This window comes from Micropterus salmoides, unplaced genomic scaffold, assembly GCF_014851395.1.
Source record: "Micropterus salmoides isolate LMB-PRFRI ecotype aquatic unplaced genomic scaffold, ASM1485139v1 Ms_hic_scaffold_5, whole genome shotgun sequence".
NCBI classification, from domain to species: domain Eukaryota; kingdom Metazoa; phylum Chordata; class Actinopteri; order Centrarchiformes; family Centrarchidae; genus Micropterus; species Micropterus salmoides.
Genome location: NW_024044237.1, coordinates 8,654,055 through 8,667,691, shown reverse-complemented (window position 1 = coordinate 8,667,691; position 13,637 = coordinate 8,654,055).

The following is a 13,637-nucleotide window of genomic DNA, read 5'->3' as shown; positions in this document are numbered from 1 at the left end:
AAGAAAAGAAATCCAGTTGCAAATGAGATATAATAAATATTCAGTTAGGCCAGTACTTCCACCTAATTTAGTTCTTCATTTGCATATTATTATAAACACTGTAATTCTATTCTTATAGCAAATCTTTATTATTATTCTTTATTTAATTTTCTTGAGCTAAGGCAGGAAATTCCAACTCTGGGTTTAGCATTAAGTTTGTTAAAGTTGGCAAAGGGTAGGTTCAACTTTTAAAAGTTGAATACAGGATCTATGACCATACAAAGAGCAGTGTTGAGCAGTATTTTATATGACATCACATGCTATTATATCATGTGGTGAGGCATTGCAGGACACAAAAACATTATTTCAAGCGCGTCTTAAAACAAGTCTCACATGCGCGTGTACACTTTAACATTGCTGTTATATCTGAGTTATTGGTCACTGTAATGATTACCCCCTCCATGGTTGCAGTGAAGAGAAATCTCTAAAAAAAAATAAAAAAAACAGTGTACCTTTAGAAGATATCCACTTTTGAATAGTCTAATGCAGATGCTTAGCTGATGATTCATAGTAGCTTCAGCTAAACTTTAGAATGAATTTATACAAAAATGACAACTGTGGTGATGTCTTTACAGACCATAGGCAGGAATAATAATGATTACAGTGACCAATAACTTCCTGTAAACATGGACATGTAAGTATTAAGGTAGACTATAAAAATGTGAACCTTTAGCACACAGACAGCAACATATTAGTTGCATTTCTTACTGTGACCTCACTGGTCATTTTAACAGTGCAAAAGCAGAATTGAGGGCTCATACACACACATTAACAGGCCTGCCTTGTTAAAATCTCATTCATCAAATTCCAGCAACAGGTTACTGAGACTGTAACGTTATATTACCGAAATTTTAGTAACATTAAAAACTGCCTTACAGCAAAAATCAATACATTACTGTAACGTTAATTGCGTTACTTTTGTAACGCGTTACTCCCAACACTGTTTAAGGCAGACGAAAGTTGCTGTCTCGATTATGAAGCTATTAAAATGCTAACTAAAGTTAGCTAACAAATATATCAATCTGTGCTAGCGTTAGCTAATGCACACCAGAGCTATCCACCAAGTAAAATATTCCCAAACCCAGAGTGAGCGCAACTTTAGTTAACTTACACAATTGTGTTGTCTTACTAACAATAATAAACTTACCAAGAAAGACGGCAGTATCTGCGTCTGTCCTCTCCTGCTTGTACTTGCCAGCCACGCCTCTTTAGCTCTTTTCACATTTAACTTCTGCAGGGAGCTGACCAGATATTCTTCTCCTCTGTGTTCTTTTCTTATTACGTCTGAGGTGTCCACCTTCCAAGTCCGAGTCGGTAAAGTAAAACAAAGGAAACCTGAGAAACAAAATGATTTCTTGCCAAAACTAGCTTCCCTCTCAACTACAGTAAACACGTTAACTTGTTAAAATGTTGTAAAAAAAAAAAAAAAAACTTTTATTTAAGCATATTTATTAAAAGTTTAATTAAGTATATATTTATTACCAATTTATTCAAAGTATACTTTTGAGAAGTATGTTAAAGCTCAGGAAAATATATCTTTAATATACTTGTAGTTAGCATGTTAGAAGTATACTATGTGAAGTTCAAGTATATTTTCAGTGCCTTTAAGAGCACTTCTTATTGACCTGGGATGAACAGGGGTCGAGAGAAGAGGCATGAACGGGGTCGAGGGGAGAAGGTTTCGAGGATTGAGGGATGAAGGGGTTGAGGAGGTTGTTTAGGGTTTGGTGGCCGTAGTGGCTAGGAACCCGAGGGGTCGAGATTCAGGGTGGGGGCTCGTCTCGATAAGCAGCTTGGTCTTAAAAACCCCACTGTGGTTCCTGTTGTAGAAGAAGACAAAATGATTATTAGGCAGAATTATGGATTTTAGCGTTCATGTCTTTCATGGTTGGAGGAAGCTGGAGCACCCAGGGGACACCCACTCAAACGCGGGGAGAACATGCAAACTCTGTGCAGAAAGGCCTGGGCTGAGCGAGGTCTAAACTCAGTACCTTCTGCTGCGAGGTCACTGGGCCACCGTGCTGCCCATTAAAAGAGGCACAAGCAGGTTTTGGGTCGGAGGGATGTGAGAACTGAGAAACAGGAGAGAAAACGGGTTAGACAGCTTATATACGTGAGTGCATGGCACTGGATTTGAGAAGCACAGGGGGATGGAATGAGTGAAGTACGGGTGGTTGATTGGAGGAATTGAATGAAGCGCAGGTGGTAGAATAAGTGAGAGAGGCGTGGTCCTGTTCCTGAACCTCAGTTTACATAACTCCATTAAGTTGTCTTGCGTTGCTGTCCAGCTTTGTTTATGTAACTTTTCTACCATAAAATAACAGCTGTACAGGAAAGCGGTGCCAGTTTCGTGCTGGAGTCGGGCAAGCGGGCAACATAACTGGGCTCAGCAGCCCCATAACATTAGCTAATGGCAGAGGAGAAGCTAAAAAAAGCTAAGAGAAAAAAAGAGTGACAAGAGGCTTCGTGAAATAAAAGGCTGTGAGACAGATGCAGAGCTGGCATTCTTTCTGTGTACACAGTTGGACTAGCATTGTTTTCTTTGTGTTGTCGCACTTGCTTGATGTTTGGCTGTGTAAGTTGTCGATTTGCTAGTTTTCTCTGTTCTTATTGACAACAACGTAGAATTAACAATACACTCTGAAACCAAAATCACACCAAATCCTACATAATGCTACTTTCATATGTTTAAACAAAAAGCCAAATAATATACAGTAAGTCAAGAGCTTGACTTACAGATGAAAATCAGTCTTTGAGTTTGAGTGAATTTATTTTTTACTTTTGTCCCTTTCACCTCACCAAAGTATCTTTGCTTCACATCTCTCCCTCCCTGCCCTCCTTTCACCTCTCTGTTTGAAAACCTCTGCTATAGTTAAAATTCAAGCTATGTGACCTTAGAAGTGGCTTCATCAGGATTTGTTTTGTTTTAACTGCTGTGTAGCAAGAAAATGGTCTGAGCTGCAAGTTTTGACATAACTTCAACAATACTCTTCTCTTTTAACAAATGCCTGCACATTACTGCTTCTGCCGTGAGAATGACATTCATTTCAAAGTTTATTCAGTCACATTCTGAAAACTTTTTCAATTTCTGGTGCCTGCTTGTATATGTAAATTAAAGTAAAATATTGCTCTGGTATGGGATTGAAATAGTGAAAATAGATTTTTTTAATATACAAAATTGAAAGCCAGCTATAACTATTCCATTTGTTTTGTAACTTCAAAAATGGTATAATGCAACAATATATTGAGTTAGGACAGTGTAAAATCTTTTCCCCCTATTTATATATGAAAATTCCCAAAATGGAAATGTTTATGATGCAGAAAAGCACTAAATCTCTAAAGCATTAGCATAGACATTCTAACTTGTGCATAAAGTAGCATTTTTTTTCAGCTTTTATATCCCAAACTGTGCATATCCTGGAAATACATTGGAATTCACATTAAGCCGTCACGGTCTGTGCTCTCATCAACACATCAGGATATTTGAGGATGAATATATGTCTTCATTTCATTGTACTGACAACATAAACTCAGCAGTTAGCTTTGCGGCTGTGTTTTCTGCAAGCGGAGGACTGTAATATTGCATTCACTGAGTCATTTCACATCTAAAGAAGTAACAAGATAAAGCCAAAACATCAAATAATGGCAATGTCATATTGAGAATAATAAACCATTCATTATGAAATACTTTACTTTAAGGTCTTACAAGAAAGATTCAAAGGGAACACATGCAAATGCAAATGCTAAAAAAAATTATCTTGTGAAATGGTATTTAGTTTTACCCCTTGGCTCCCTAAAAGTTATACAAAATGAAACAGTCTGACTAGGGAATTCACTCTTCTATTTAAGTGCTTTCAACTCTTAGTGTACTCCACAGATTTAGCATTTCTATAACACTGGACTCACAGTGGGCAGTTTAGGAAAAGAATATCAAAATTATTGTTGTCTACAGCCCAGACTGACACCGACCCAAGTGAGGTAATTTATCAGATTTTTTGCGGCTCCCTCTTTAGACAAAAAAAGGTTTATTCAACTTTTTTTCACATATACAGTAGTACTGATGTGTTCCCCTTTAGAGATACACTGAGGTGTCATATGAAGACATGCTTCATGTTAAAGAGCTAAAGAAAAAAAAAGGAAAAGTTGGTAAGCAATGCTTCACACCTTACAGTAAGAGAGAGTGGTAACACAGGCTAGGACCCAGATGTAGACAGGCTAATTTCAGTGATTTATTGATATAAAAAGGTTTACAGACAGGCACAGTTACGCAAGTATGAGACAGGCAGATTCAGGTGGCTTGAAAGTGAAGACAAATTGTGAGTTGGCAACATTGCAACTACAACAATCTGACATGGGAACAATGCAAGTGTACCGTTATCAGGGTGCATTGTTTTTTGGCTGGTGAGAAATGTAAATCTACTATCCATTTCCAGATATTACCAGCATTTGGCTGATGTTTGGTGCTAATGTTGCACCCTGACTGGTACATATAGGGTGCATCCCAAGTCTCTTAATTGCATCCACGTTTCCCTCACTTGTGTCTTTTCCTTGCGTCTTTCCATGCATCTCCGGTGGGCGGGACTACCAAGCAAGGAGAGAAGGAACAAGGAAATTTCTCCGTCACGTGAAGCGATGTCCATTTCTGATGACACCAGCAGCTGATCACAGCTGGATCAGGTGTCAGTCGGCTCTAACAGCTGTAGAGACTTTTGATGGAGTTTGTGTCTGCCCACATGTGCACTGTGTTGGTAATTATAAAGTTTCACAGTTCTCTCGATTCTCTCTACAGCTGTTAGCCTACCTGTTTAACAAACACCTGCACATGAGTAATTATAGGTTTCTGTATGTTTCTGTATATTTGGATTTATTAGGCTAAATGTTTCTGGGGAAATTGAAATGATGTAACTCATATGAAAGTTGACGCTCAGTGTTAGGCTTTCTGTTTATTTCCTCTTCTGACATCACTTGTCACCGATGGATCAATTAAACAATTTATTTTAGCTCATCAGCGCTTTCATTCATACTTTCATCAGCAGATTTTACTCGCAGAGACCGCAGCTGCTTTCATCAGAAGCAGTAGGTGAGATGGCTGGATGTGCAGGCTTTCTTTTCCTTTGCTTGCTTCATTAGAGACTTTAGTGCAGTTTAGTGACTTGTCCGGCTTCGTACTTGTTTACTGTTTTCTTGTCGTCTATTTTGACTAAACACAGAAATGATCAGCCTCATATGTGACTGAATAGAAATGAGGATAAATTATATAAAAAGTGTTTCCTGCTGACAGACTCTCCGACTCTCTCTGATTTTATTTGTCTCCATAATAAAAGATAATGGGGGAAATAAAAGAAAGAAAAATGTTTCTAATAAATAAAGAAAGCTGAGTAGTGCTTTTGTTGTCCAGACCTACAATAGACACACATTTTAACTAGATAGTGAATCATAAAACAAATCAAATATAAAACTTTGCAGTGATACACTTGAGTTTAATGTGTTATCCGTCTGATGTATCAGATCAGTCCAATCAGCTGCAGCGTCCAATCAATATAATGGCTACCCAATAACGGGGCGTGTCGGTCAGTAAAAGACTTCCGCAAAGGATGCACTCATGTATCCTACATTTACACGATCCTTGCTCATCACTCCTTGGAACACAAATAAGAGCTTTGGGACGGTCTGCAAGACGGCGGACCAGAACAACTTACAGTTCAAGCGAGGAGCGAGGAAACAACAACTAAGAGACTTGAGATGCACCTAAAGAGAGTGACTAAAAAGGTAATGAGATACAGGTGAGAAAGTGGGCGGGGAAAGACAGGGACGTGTTCAATCTGAAAACAGTGTGCACAGTTTTGCTACAGTTTCTGTGATGAATACCTTGTTTCCTCGTAACAGTGTGCAATGGTGCGCAACGGGCTCTGAAGTGCATTTTCTCTCATTTGGTGGGTGTGTCAGAGGTGTTACCCAATCATCAGCAGCATGTATATAAACCATATTTGCTAGGTTTCGTCAAGGCTGAATGCACCTCAGGGAACTGCAGATCAGATGAGCCAAGTGAGAACAGGTGTGAGGATGGTTGTGATGGTCAGGTGATGAGGAAAGGAGAAAGCCCTGGGGGTGCGTGAGCTGCCTCTAAGGGATGCGCGACAGGAAAAATGTAATGGTGGTATAGTAGTGTAATAACTACAACAATAATTTTTTGGTGGAATTTTTCATGAAATAAAAAACCTTTATTGAAAACTTTCTTTGTAAATTAATTTAAAATTAAAAACGTCATTATTAATAGTTAGCTCACAGGAAATGGCTACTCGCACACCTCTTTCCCTCTCCCTCTCTGTCTCTCAACCACCCGCGCTATACTTACAAATCCTCATATGGATCCTCTTTTTGTCCATGTTATCTGTTTGAGGCTATAACAGGGTGTGATTTGTAAAAAGAACGGAGTGGGGGATGTTTTGAAACATAATTTTTTTGTCATGAAAATACCCCCCACACACACCTCCCTCTGCACGGTTCGGCACACAGGTGAACAGTGGATTGATTGCAAAGTTTAACCATCAGTATGAGACAGTATGAGACTGTTACTTTTTAAAGTAATAAATATATAATGTTGCACCGCGATGCAGAGTTGCAGTGAAAAGAAGACTGATGCTGTGTTTAAGCGCAGTGAGCTGGTAAGGGGAGAGTGACTGATTTAAAAGCCGACACTTTCAAGAGTGACACTGAATGAAACCCCGGAGTTGTGACTTCGGGCATGTTCACTGGTGTAACACGGACACTGGGCTGCTTGTTGTCATAGAAACAGATCATCATATTTTGATGTTTATTGCACGTTCAGTAATATCGGCTGCCAATCACACAAAAATTATTTAAGTAACTGTGGGTGTGTTTTTTAACCTTTCAACAATCAAGGTGTTTTTAAAAAGGGAAACCAAACATGTAGTATTGTACTTCACTATAACTGGGATACTTGCAATGAGGAGGCCAACATATCCTTTCTTTTAGTCCCTAGTATGGATCATACATAAAAAAACAATGGATCCCTAACTTCCCAATAATGCAACTAATGCAACTAGATCTAATTTTTTAGGCTACTCTAACCCAGTAAAAACCAGTGTATTTCAAACCCCGAGCTTATAATGCAGGCTTTCAGTTAAAACCACTTAACTGGCACCAACACAGGCTCGGAAGAGGGTTTGTATTTAGTATGATGTCCAGTTAAATCCTCATTAGGTGATGACAAACTATACATTGGTTAAAACAACAAAACCTCCTAATAATACCTGTATAAACCATTTTCAGATCCATGCATAGCTGTAACAACTATTGATCATTTTAGCCATCATCCGTTGTGCTTTTATCATTGACTCTAATGATGATTGTGATGTTTTGTTATTGTCATTGCTCTTGTTGCTGATATTGTTAGTGTGGTTGCCTTTTGGTTATTAATTTTATTTGTTGTCCATGTTGTTTGTGTATGTGGCTGTTTGATCCACTGTACCAAAGGAGCAGCTCACTGAGAAAATGAAACACATCCATCATGCACACACAAAATGCTGGTGTACGTGCATACATAGTTCACAAACAGTCTCACAAGTATGCCGACAAATACATCAAAATATGGAGACTTTGCTCACATGCATCAGCCATGAGACTGTTGAAAAATGTCATTTTCGGCTCTTTAATTTCCTCATATTGTCGCTAAAATATTTCCTGATGTGCTATTTATTATTTTATTATACACGTAAATCACTGTAGTTTATGTGCCCAGCTTATGTGTTCTTATAGAAGTGATCCAGTGTGTGTGTGTGTGTGTGTGTACAAAAGCAAGCATGTGCCTGTGTACTTGGCATAAAGTACTAAATGCTGCAAAACGCCTCTGTGCATGCATATGTGTGTGCATGTGATCAGTGTGTACACACACGCCTGTGTACTTGGCATGGCATGTCAAGCACTGTAAGCCCATTTCCCAGAGTGGGATTTGATATACAAAACGGCATCCAAACACTCCCTGGAACCCCTCCAATGAAAAGGACCAGGAGTGAAGCGCCGTCCTCCATTGGCTGTAAAGCAGGAAGAGCTGGTTTATCAGGCGAGATTGACTTCAGACAGCTTTATTGTCCAGAGCATCCCTAGATGGCTGGATTATAGCGGGCAGGAGAGGAGAGATGAGAAGGGGAGAATTAGAGACAAGCACAAAAGAAATACAGAGAGAATAAAAGAGATCAGCAGAGAGGTGGGAGTAAGTTAGACATATGGAAGCAACAAATCAATGATCAATGAACTCAAGGCTTTCCTCAAGTTGATCAACACGTCATTAGGACAATTTAACTTTTTAGCCCACAATTTCCACATCTGTTTAATCCAGCCCCTAATTGACCCTCACTAAGCCCCACCCCTCTTAGTTACTGTCGCCAAAGCGGTCAAGCTGTCCATCCCCTCACAGCACATTCAGTATACAATATCCATGAGAACATTCTTAATCATTTTGGGACAACCAGCTCTCTCATTTCTAACCAGCTAAAATGACAACTGTCGCTGGCAGACTGACAGCTGTAGCTAGCTTATTAAGCTAAGGCTAGCTCCATGAGTTGAATGAAAACCCCATCTCCAGTTTTATCCTTTTAAAAGGAGAAGCTTTTAGAAGGAGGTCTAAATTTTGCATTAAATATGAACTTTATGGTTACATACATGACATTGTATAAAAACATTGAGGCTAAAGCGACATGCAAGGCAAAAAGTTAACATGTATGTATGATGAGGAAAATTAAAGATCAGGCACCAAATTTGTTCTAACATAACCCTGTTCGGCTGCTTAGCTGAGAAGAAAAGACTTCTAGGATGAGGATGACTAATATGTTTGGCAAACGTAATGCCTAAGTTGGCCTAATATCTCGGGTAACAGCCTGGTATCATCAAAAAGCGTATGAATAACACGCCGATTTGTTAAGTCATTTGGCGTGGTATTCTAACGCAGTTTTTGCTTTTCGCGTGTCATTTCATGCCATTTAGACTGCACGTTTTACTGTGCAGAAATGGCGTGCCAGTTTACCCCTACTATCACCGGTAAAATCAGCATGTGTAAGATATAAATAGCCATGAATGTTCATCACTAAGGTGGCGGAGGGGTGGTCGGGTGGTTAGTAAGTTGGTCCCTTACCCAGGAGACCGTCGTTCAGTTCCCGAGTAATATCATAATTACACAACATTAGCTTTTGGTTTTTATTTACGTTACATTACGGAAGTTATCATGCTACAACGTTGCTAATATTAGCTTCGTTACATAAATTACCATGCTACATCGTTGCTAACATTTGCGACATAGCGTTAGCTACATTAAAGTTTAAGTAGCTAGCTAGCTAACAATGCTAGCATTGACATTGACAAAGGACATGCCATTTTAGACTGCATAGACTTCTATTGTGCAGAAACAGTCATTTTATTTGTAATTTCATTTGCAATGACATAAGAAAAGCTTAAAATGCGTTGACATGTCCTTAGAAGTGGCATGCTATTTATACGCCATTCCATAATATCCCATTGCGTAACATGGTCAGGGGTCGCAGCTGTGTAAACTTCCTGCTATCCAATAAGGAGCAGACAGAGCTGCCAACTATCATAACATCCAGGACTGACTTCCTGTGTGGAAATGCTGCCCACTTAATGTGCTACTTATGAGCAGGGCTTTTAAAAATGATTTTCATAACCAGTAATCCCACAAATTAATGTAACCAAGTTAGCTAATGATAAGGGCCTTTTTTCTTGGAGGTAACATTCCAATACTACCGTAGACAGTAAGCTAGTTAGCTGGGCATGCTAACCACTGCTACTTAACGCTGAAGCAGCAAACACATCACAAACACATTGTTTAATCCATACACTTTTGCTACTACTACTTTTTTTTCTGTATTTCACTTTCATAGTGCTTCTGACAGTAAACATCCTAGACTTACCTGCTATCTCCTGGATGTTAATTAAAGAACCTGTTAGCTATCTGCCGAGGTAGCCATCATGTCCACATCCTAGTAAGGGCAGAATTTACATTATTTTTGATGATTTTGGAAATCTAAAGAGATCATTCACAGTGACTCTAATTATAGTCAGCTAAAGTTTCCTGTTTGTCACCTTACTAAACAATCTGCAACAGCATAATAGTAATCAGGCACTTTCTAATGCAGATCAATAGTAAACAAAAGCTTTACAGCAATAGTTTGGATTTCTTGTCGTACACTACTTTGACTTACTCGCCAGTATTAATATTGATGCATGTATTAGCTGCAGCTTAGAGCCCTGTGTTCAGACATTTCCCTGCCAAACAGTGACTGGTCAGACCAAATGAGATGAAGCACATTGGGGAAAAAAACAAAAAAACAAGACATGTAATAAGATATGTAAGACTTCTACACAGTACAATAATGCATTATTCAATCCTCTGTCTTATTTATTTCAGATGTTTGAAGGGAAAAGCACAGTTAGCGTCTGTCACACAACAGAAAAAGAACAAGTCATATGCAAGACTTGCATATTAGATCTTGAAATAATGTTTTTACACACAAGATTAGCACATCTTAACATATGAATTTCCTGCTAAGCACATACAATTCTTTAATTAGCTAATTTAAGGGATCCTTAACCTTTATGTTTATGTTGTGCGTTTGTTAAAAAATTAATATCTGTCAATCCATTTTTATCAGATTCTTAAATATCAAATTGGCCTAAAGGTCTCTCAGCTCTATACTTTTAGTATGGTAAGTACTTTGGGAATTAATCATGATGTAAGCATATGACGTTATTTCAGAAGCATGTTTTAAAAACATTTGTTGAAATGCCGACAGCAATCAATACATCAAATGCTGAAGCTGAAGGAAGAAGGCCTGACCACTACAGTGGCAACTCCACTAAAAAAAATAATCCTGTATCTGTGTCTGTCATAGGACTGTAAATAATCATACCTTAGCATGCCTACCTGCCTGTCTAAATACCTCCCTGTGCACAATCTGCCTGTGTAGTCATTGCGCATAAAAATGTGTTTTGGGGGAGTGACTTTGGAAGGAGGCCTAGAGGAAGAGGGTGGAATGTTTTCAGATGGGTTCTTCCAAAAATCTAGCTGCCTCTTGCTTATTTCTACAACATTACCTTTAAACATCTGCTGAAGGATCCGCATCCAGATCCGTGGAGACACGGATCAAGCAATACTAAGAACATACAAATTAGGTCAACAAAGTTATGATTGAAGTTCTAATAAAATGAATAATTAAAGTGATTGCAGACACGAGGAAAGTAACGGTATTTGTAATGTGATTTGTTTCCACAAGACACCTTAAAATACAAATTCATATTTTTTGGCTAAACTGGGTTCAAAATGAGATTTCCCACCATGAAATGATTAATGAAGGTGGCACAAGCAGGAAGAAGCAATAGTAGATGTGGTGTTTGACCAAAGTTTTTATAATCCATTCTTTTTGTTGCCTAATTGGCAGTGTTGGACGTATTCAGATCCCTTATTTAAGAAAATGTTCTACACTCTGTGTTACACTGTGTTACAAATAAAAGTCAGAAAGTAAAAAGTAAAGTATAATCAGCAAAATTTGCACTCATGCAATAATGTAAAAGCAAGATTTTACAGTGTAATTGGTTGAGGTGGCACTCAATTTGAACAAAACTATATCAGAGTGTAAAAAACTTTTTCCTTATGGATTAATCTGCTGATTATTTTCTCCATTAGTCGATTGTTGGGTATGTAAAAATTCTGAAAGATAGTGAGAAATGCTGTCCGATAAATGTATTTAAATAAAGTGGTTTGAAAGGAAAATACTCTAGTACCTCAAATTTGTACCTAAGTACAGTACTATATAGTAAATGTACTTATTTACTGTCCACTCTCGCTAACTAGTTACTTATAAGCTACATTTTTAGATGACACACAAAAAATGTGTCTATTGTATTTTGATGTCCATTTCTGGGTGGAGAACAAAACAAAAACTTATACCCAGAAGATGAGCCAGGCTTTGTGCATTCCACAAACTTTTATGAAATCTATGTGAGACTGATTTGAAAAGGGCATGCAATCAGCAAAATAAGTAGGCAAGCTTTACGCAGCTGTAAGGATCCATTATTTGATCCGTGCGTGTTGTCTGCTGGTGCTTATTTGTTTGGCGCTCAGTCCAGCGGACAGCTGGGAGTTCACATCTGTCAATGGAGCCACTCCAATTATGGCTACAGTGCACTCTTCCATGTCTTATGTTTGCATCCTGTTCATGTCTTTATGATATAAAACCACACTTTTTATCCATTAGATTTTAAATTAAGAAATTAGATTTTAGTGTCTACATATACAGCTCGAGTGTGATGCAGTAGTACTCATATTTCCTCAAATCCTTTAACACTGTTGTGTTTAAATTTCTCTAAATCAGATATAACAGGGAGGATCTGGTGAGATCTAACCACAGAAAAGGCTGTAAATCATGCTAATTGCACATTTCTGTGGCCATGCTCTGAATTTAAGTAGATTTTGGTGTGCCTTATGTCCTAAATGTGACTTTGGGCCCTAATTTAATGATCTAAGCATACGGCGTGAAGTACATGCCGCAGGTGCATTTAGGGCGTGTCGGAATCCACTTTTGCTAGTTTAACGGCAGAAAAAATGGTCGGTGCGCCAGGTGCAGGGTTCATGGTGTTTTACTTAGTCTCTAAATTAATCATGGGTGTGTTTTGGGCATAACATGCTATAAACCAATCATCTCCCATTCGCTTTAAAAGCCAGGTGTGCTTGTATCTTGGCGCACTGCTATTTAAATGGAGCATGAATGGCACTTTATTAAAACCATAATAAAATACAAATAAATAAAAAAGTGTGATGCAGACTCACTGCAGAGAGAGCGCTAATGCGGATGAGCAAAAGAGTGAGTGTTAGAGTATAGACTTTCTTTAACCACAAAGCCTTATGTTATGCTACAGATGCAGACTACATCTAAATGCTCAGTACTTGTATAGCGCCTTTCTAGTCTTTTCAACCACTCAAAGCGCTTTTACACTACATCTGCATTTACCATTCACATACATTCATACATTGGTGGAACAGCCACCAGGGGCAATTCTACACTACACTATGTTACTACACTGCAGACTGGAGTCTCTGTTAAAGGGGCTATATGTAGTCCGTTACCATACCAAGATGTCAGTTTGCCAATATTTACGTACTGTATTTAATTTTTTGTTATTTAGCATACATTGTTTATCTTTGGTTATTAGATTTGTTGTAACTCAGTATAGCAGTACTTAGTTGCCGCTGTAGTAGTAACGTTACATGTGATTACGTTGAACAGTAAGTTAGCTATCACAGCTAGATAACATGGCTAGCTTGTATCTAGCGAGATTTATTTTGCACACAACTCCTCATGTTAATGGCTCCCTGTGACTAATAATGGTAAAAACGTGATACTATAGTGATTCAGAATTTTGATGAAAGTAGCACATATACACTGCTGGTGTGGCCGAGTAATGCCATGTCTCCATAAAGCTTCCCTGTTCCTAGGTGCAGCTCCACACTTGTGGTGTTATTGCCATCTCAACCACAGTCAGCACACATTCCCTTTCCATCTCTGTCA